Here is a 7881-nt window from a genome sequence, read left to right as displayed (position 1 = left end):
GCAAGAAAAATTCTAATTGCTTCGAGCCTTGCAACTGGAGCAAATGTCTCATCATAATCAATGCTTTCTTATTATGAATAACCCTTTGCAACCGGTCTTGCTTTATTCCTTGTGATAATGCCCTCACTGTCAGTTTTATTTTTGAACACCCACTTTATGCCAACTACAGATCTGTTCTTTGGTCTTGGCACAAGAGTTCAGAATTTGTTCCTTTCAAATTCATTAAGCTCGTCTTGCATTTTTATAACCCAGTCAGCATCTTGCAGAGCTTCTTCAACCTTCTTAGGTTTAGTTTGAGATAAAAAAGAATGGTAGAGACATTCACTTTGAGTGGCTTTTTGATAAGTGGTATTTATATCCACTTAGAATGCTTCGTAAAGGCTTGAATTGATGATTTGTACTCAAGTTATTTGTATTTTTGATGTGTTTTTGTAGTGTTTTGCATTTCAGGGCATATTCGAAAGAAGGAATGGATATTCATGTTTTATGCTTAAAAGAGTTTTAGGAGGGAACCTCGGTCGATTGCGCACAAGAAACCAGCACGAGAAGGTCAAGAAAGCAGAGAAATTCAGATTTTCCAGAAGGTCAGGGTGGCCGCACCAGTCTTGGGAGTGACCGCGCCCATTTGTCAGGAAGCGAGCGCCCCGACGCTGGTATACGGGGCGGCCGCACTGGGTCGAAATTTCAAAATCCTGATTCTATTATAAGTTTGATTTGTTGGACTCCTGATCTATTGGGATGGTATTTAAATACTTTTAAAAGACGTTTTTCATACAAAAGAGCAAGGAGATAGCAGTAAGAAGACCTAATAGCACAATACAACGAAGGAGAAGAAGATCTTGTTTTTACTTGTGATTCTTTGCTTAAGTTGTAATCTTGGATGCTTGTTTTCTTTGTTGTTTGAACCTAATACTCTTGTTAACATACTTCGTTATTAATATTCAGTTATTTCATACCTAGTTTATCTTAGTTATTAACCATGCTTTCATTGGAACCCATGGTGATGATGAGTTCGGTTATGAACTAATCGTTGTCATGGGGTTCCAACGGATTTACTTATGGATTTCTATAGTTAATTATTTTGATACCTAAGTGTGTGGTGATTGTATGATATCCTAGTATTGGTTGTGTGTATTCATCTTAAGTGCATCGCAAACATATAAGATAGTTTGTTAATCTCTACTGAAGCGACGATATAGAGGTTTAGAAATTGCCATGCTAGCATAAGTTCATGTATAATTGTATGCATGATTCATAGGTAATTTTAACCATCTTACTTGCCCTATGTAATCACAATAGATAACTTGCACATTAAACCTTTATGTTGTCAAATTCTATAGACATATAGGGTCTCAACATAATTGGTGTGTATTCAGCTTCTATCTCTTTTGTTGATGTCTGGTAGTAGGGTATTCGTACAACGAAAGTTGGCGTTTACTAGTTTCGTATTATCTGATTAGTTGTCATCACCATTGCATGCTAAGGTTAAGAACAATGACTTTGAATGAAGTATTTAATGAAATTAGAATCCCATATTTGTCTTATATAGTTAATTCAATCACTTTTATTCCTAGTTAATTGCATGTTAGTTTAATCTTAGTTATAAACATCTCAACTTTGTTATTGTCTTAGCATTGAGCGATAGCCATACCATTGTTGCATAGGTTCATAATCTTGAGTTAACTAAAAGAGTCTCTGTGGGAACGAATCTGATTTATATTTTATAATACTTGCGAATGCGTATACTTGCGTGTTATTTTAGCACGTGTTTTCGCTCTAACAAGTTTTTGGCGCCGCTGCCGGGGACTCGGTGTTAATTTTTAATTTATGTGCTTGACATCAGTGGTCGTTAAAGTTCACTGACTCAGATTCTTTTACTTTTACGGTTTACTTATTTGTGTTTCAGGTACTCGAGAGAGCGTGTAGGCGAACACGTTCTCAATCTCTTAAGGAAACTATTGAAGAAGAAGAAATGATCATTACAATGGGAGAACCAGTAGCAGTAACGAAGGCGTTGATGGATTTTTGTCAACCGAAGATCAATGACATTCAATCTAGCATTGTCAGGCTAGCTATCACTGCTAATACCTTTGAGATCAAGCCTGACATAATTCAGATGGTGCGAAATTCAATCCAGTTTGGGGGTTCTCCCATGGAATATCCCAATATGCATATTAGGGATTTCATCGAGATCTGCGACACTTTCAAATTCAACAATGTTTCTGAAGATGCTATTAAGATGAGGCTTTTCCCATTCTCTCTGAGAGAGAAAGCTAAGTGCTGGTTGCATTCTCTACCAGTAGGTTCTATTACTACTTGGGAAGATCTTGCTCAGAAGTTTCTTACTAAATTGTTCCCTATGGCAAAAACAGCTGCAATCAGGAATGCTCTTACTCAATTTACGCAGCAATCGGGAGAATCTTCATGCGAGGCTTGGGAGCATTAAAAGGAGATGCTTAGGAAGTTTCCTCATCATGGTATGCCTGATTGGACGATCATCAATTACTTTTATAATGGGTTGGGAGCACATTCGAGACCTATGCTCGATGCAGCATCAGGTGGAGCTCTATGGGCTAAAAGTTATGAGGAAGCTTGTGAGCTGATCGAGATGATGGCTGCTAATGCATATCTGTAACACCCCCAAATCCGGGGTCAAGGATCTGGGTTGTCACGAGTTCTATTTCCCTTAATAACACTTAATCTTAATAAACAACCAACTACTGCGTACTTTGACCCCACAATATACACACACCCACTACAAGTTATAGTATCAGAGATGAATACCAAAAATAACACAAGTCATTTTATTCCACAATTATAAGTCATTACACCTCAAAAGGGTTTCTGAATAAATTTACATATTCTTTGCCATTATTACAATTCATAATATACATAAGTTTGGTACATCAACAGTTGACAGCCTAGCCTATTGGTAGTTCCTACCTCGGCTACAGCGGCATCAACGCCTATAGGAAACTGCAGAACGTTTCCTATCCGCTCGCAAATTGGGAGCTTGGTCATGTTCATCTTATCTATCTGTTGTTGTGTGATGAAAGAAGAAAGCAAGGTTGAGCAACAAGCCCACCGAAATAATATGTATAATAATTAACAATATATGAGCATCTTCATAGTACTCATGAAAGTCTTGGTCAAGCATAAATGAACCAAGTTTGATATCTTAAAGCAACGAAGTCGCAAAATATTGAGTATATATATATATAAATATATACTTCTCAAAATCTTTGAAATCCTCTGACATATAAATATACACAAAGTTCCAATTTATAACTGTATAAAGATATCGTTGCAAGGTGATCTCATATATCTAACCTTGTCTCAACATTTTTCTAAAAATCTTTGTCATGCATAAGATAATCATGTACTAGATATAAATTGAAAAGATGAAGTTACAAGATACTCCAGTATACTTATGTCTTTTTCGAATACAACTTGAACTACCACTGTACAAGGTATAAATAGTTCATCTCACAGATGAAGTTACAAGAAAAAACTTGTATAGAGTCAATGTCTGAAATATCATCAAAATGAAATGAAGTTACGAGATACTTCATTTGATGAAAACATCATTTTGAAAACTCGACCCTGCCAACACTCAACAATCGCCCAACCGTAGCCTTTCTATCGAAGTGCTCTGGGTAGTGTTGCAAAAATAGCTAACTGGATGATGAACTCATTACACGAGTTTTCCGCGCCAGGAAGACCACTCATGATGATCAGTCGCAGTAGAACAACCCCACCATTTTCTACATGTAGAGGAGAACAGTCGGATTTACTTGTCAACCGAACACTGGACTCCTAAGGAATGGACCGTCTTAGCGGAACTTCCGGGCCATTTGGGCCAATATAATAAGGCTGGGCCGGCGCCACTCGACCACTTACGCCACTCTTAGTTCAGATGAAATCCATGACTCTGAAACGTAAAGCTCGTCCCCCCTTTCCCCAAGTAGAAACTTGTTGATACGGCTCCACCAAGAATTCGTATCTAGTTGGAAAGGAAAACTCACCAATATTTCCCAGGCGATGTCTGTTAATGGATTAACTTATTCCAAGAATTTTACTTCCCGAGTGTTGGGTAAGTAATAAAAAACTCTTTTATCAAAACAGCAACCTTGTTGCGAATATAAAAATCCATCACGGAGCCGGATCCCTCAGATTTTTGAGCGAGTATTTAAATCCCCTTCGAAAGGAAGATATTAAATTTGAAAACGAGTTTTGGGATCCGCTCTAACTTTCCAAAAATAGTTTTTATAAAGTTTGAAAATAATATCTGGAAATATTTAAAGTAAGAATGATTTGATAGTATCAATTATTTTCAAATACTTGGCAAATATCGAAACATTATTCTTTAGGAAAATAAACAATATTATTTAATAAAATAAGCGGAGTCATAAGTCCTCGAATGAATATTCAAACTAATATTCATTAAATAAAATAAGCGGAGTCATAAGTCCTCGAATGAATATCTAAAATAATATTCATTAAATAAAATAAGCGGAGTCATAAGTCCTCGAATGAATATTGAAACTAATATTCATTTATTAATAGAAATAAAATAAGTTTCATAACTACAAACTCTATTCAATAATTAAACTAGTCTTTTATCGCAATAGGAATGTTAAATGAATATTCACAAAATAATATTCACCTATAATATAAAAGTATCGAATAAAAATTATTCGATTAATAGTTTTCAAACTATATATATATGTAATTTTCTCGGGAACATCGCCTCCCGGTTTAGAAAAATGTTCAATTATGGGTCCCCTATACTACGGGTATACGCAAGTAATGCCTATCTCTAGCATAGGTATTATGCAATTTATAATAATTGAATCGATAACAAAATATCAAGATTATGAAACATACATGCATATATATCATATCAACATGCTCCAATATATTGCAAGACTTGCTAATAATAACCATGCACTTATCTCAAGATAATGCATCAATATATTTACATCACAATAAATGTATAACTGGTAGAAAACTTGCCTGAGCGACTGGGGGGTGGTAAAAGGCATGGGGCGAGTCTGGTAACATAAACAACATATAAGTTGGAATTAAACCACGGTCGCTTAAGAAACTAGACTTTCACCAATTGGACCCTAACGTTCGCTTTTGCGCTTAACGATTCACATAAGTCGCTCGAGTGCCCTCGGCTCCACCATTTTTAATAATTTAACCGTTACAAATTTTAAGGCGATGCTTTCGCGAATACTCTACCAACTGACCCCTTAACCTTAAATAATTGTTTCTTACTCCAAATAGTCATTTAAGGACCTTAACCAATGTTTCAAAGTAAGGCGAGGGGAAATGGTTCGTTCGCGAAACGCCGTTACTTAAAACGGTCATTTCTCCTAAACCGTACATCGGATTCAAGCGAACCACATATCTAGAAGAATCTTACGATACAATCTAGCTAAATATGGAAAAGTTACAGATTCAACAGTTAACTCTCCATCCCGAATACTAAGAACAAGCAGTTGTATGAAAACGGGCATTACGACGGCTATGTTTACATGCTTTTCCACTTCTAGACTATACCGAAACAATAACTAAGCATCAACCAATCAAGACCTTGTACTATAATACTTAATCAAACCAAACCATTTCAAACCACTCCTCCAATGTTTTCAACCAACAACAACAATAACCACTAAAAACCAACCTTTAACTAACTATACATACATAATCAAACTACTCATCACTTTTATCATTTGTTCTCGTTAATCGTTCGAGGAAACGTATCCGTGGTTTCATTGTCAGGGGCTCTATAAATCCTTCTTAATATCATTTATTCCTTCTTTAATCACCTTTTATAATCCTTGGGTTTAAATCCTTAATTATTATTCCTTCAACATAATTCCTTCAGTGTCTAGTGGATTCTCGAGAAAACTGAAAGTGTCCGGTTTCGAATTCTGACGACTTTCACATACACTCATTCTCATTATAGAATACTAATACGAACTCAGAATTTCGATAAAAGGACTCCTATATAGGGTGGTCTGCTCACATACTCCAATATGTAAGTTACTATTCATGAGGGTCACCATTCATCAGGGTATTGAATAGTACCAAAAATTGGGGTTATTACAGGAAAGGATTCCGTCCCGGAATTAGATAGAAAATGGTTGGGGATACTTTTCTAGCATTGCACTTTCTAACTCTCAAGGCAATTCTTCCCACATTGTGGTTTTACTATAAAAATCTGATTAGTTTGATAACCTTGTTCCTAAACACTTGCTCCTTTCAATCCATAACCCTTATATGTTGCTCCATATAGGTCAAGTCTGGTTGCATGTCGATGCGCTCGTATTCCCCTATATGTCTGACATTCGGATTATACTTCCTTAATATTGATACACGGAACATGTTATGAACTTGCTACAGGTTCGGGGGTAGGGCTAGCTCATATTCTAACTTCCCAATACATCTTAATATCTCCAAGGGTCCAATAAATCATGGACTTAGCTTTCCTTTCTTTCCGAACCTCATCAATCCTTTCCAAGGCTTTCCAAGGGGATACCTTTCACAACACTAGGTCCCCTACTTCATACTCCTTGTCCTTTCATTGTCAAATCATCATACTTCTTATGTCCATCTTGGGCTACTACCAGCCGTCCTCTGATTAGATCTATTATATCCTTGGTCCTTTGGACTATTGTTCATCTGAGCATCTTGCGCTCTACAACTTCATCCTAACATAAGGGAGATCGACATTATCTTCCCTCAAGGATCTCATAAGGCGACATCTCGATACTGACATATGATCTATTGTCGTAAGAAAACTCAATCCGCGATAAATGATCATTCCAAATTCTTTCAAGTCTATTGCATAGACTCTCATCATAGCTTCTAGCACTATAGTTTTTGCTTCTCAATACTCCATCTTTTCTTGTTCGTAAGCGTTACTATATTTCATTCATAATACCATTCTGGCTATACTGTTACTCTCTAGCGTTCTATATCCTTCTATTTATTTCATCGACCTTAGTACCAGGAACACATTTCGATTTTGAAGACAACGCACTTACAGTACTCCTTTTCTAGATTCTTCTATCTTTGGAAGCTTGATCAATCATATAGAAGTAAAGGAATTTATTGAGAGATCCCTATGATCATGAACACTTGTTCTGTTGCATAGTTAGTACAGAAGGTGGCCATCCTTCAGTACTTGACAAGCAATTAAATAACATGTGGTATCCTACTAGGCTTCTATCACACAGATAGATAGTTATTCGGCAATAACCCCCTTTTGGAAGGGTTGTTCTTCTCTGTTTACACGAAAATGAAAAGGAGAGAAAAGGATGAATTGAAGAGAATCGTATATATAAAAATACTGCCACAAAATATCTAGCTTGGAATCTACCTCTGAACTATAGAGGTTTGTCATAGGAGAACAAAACATATATGTATATATATCAACATCAAGTATTATAGCATCGCATTTCACATGCCTAAATATTTTTGGTATTCCGTCCATCATTCTATGGACCCATGCTCGTGCGCGAGCTTAAAAAAATAATCATCTTTGAAACTCCCTCGACATCGAAAATTAAATCTGGGATTTCATTCTAGACATCATCGTTACTACAATCCATTGCTACACCACAACCTTCTTCGTATAGTAATACGACTCTCTATTGATAAGAAGGAATAAATATTCAATAGGATAATCGACTTAATTAGTCTATCAATGATAACTTATACATCACCATGACCCGATTAGTGGTACTCAATCTCAACATCCATTACAATACAATTCTCACAATTGTAATCGGCTCATTATTCAAAGAATCGTTGATGTATTACTATAGTCCGCCATGGACGTATGGTAGTCATTCATTTTCCATAAAA

At 36.2% G+C, this 7881-nt stretch overlaps 1 non-coding gene across 1 annotated transcript; it reads right to left on the bottom strand.

Moving 5' to 3' along the window:
* Positions 1–2374: 2374 nt before the first annotated feature.
* LOC141709272 (small nucleolar RNA R71) lies at positions 2375–2481 on the bottom strand. Its single transcript, XR_012569858.1, has one exon. It is a non-coding gene; the product is annotated as a small nucleolar RNA R71 (small nucleolar RNA).
* Positions 2482–7881: the final 5400 nt, after the last annotated feature.

The sequence above is a fragment of the Apium graveolens genome, chromosome 2, assembly GCF_009905375.1.
Source record: "Apium graveolens cultivar Ventura chromosome 2, ASM990537v1, whole genome shotgun sequence".
Classification (NCBI taxonomy): Eukaryota; Viridiplantae; Streptophyta; class Magnoliopsida; order Apiales; family Apiaceae; genus Apium; species Apium graveolens.
Note: the sequence above shows the minus strand (reverse complement) of the source record. Positions and strands in the feature narration are given on the sequence as shown.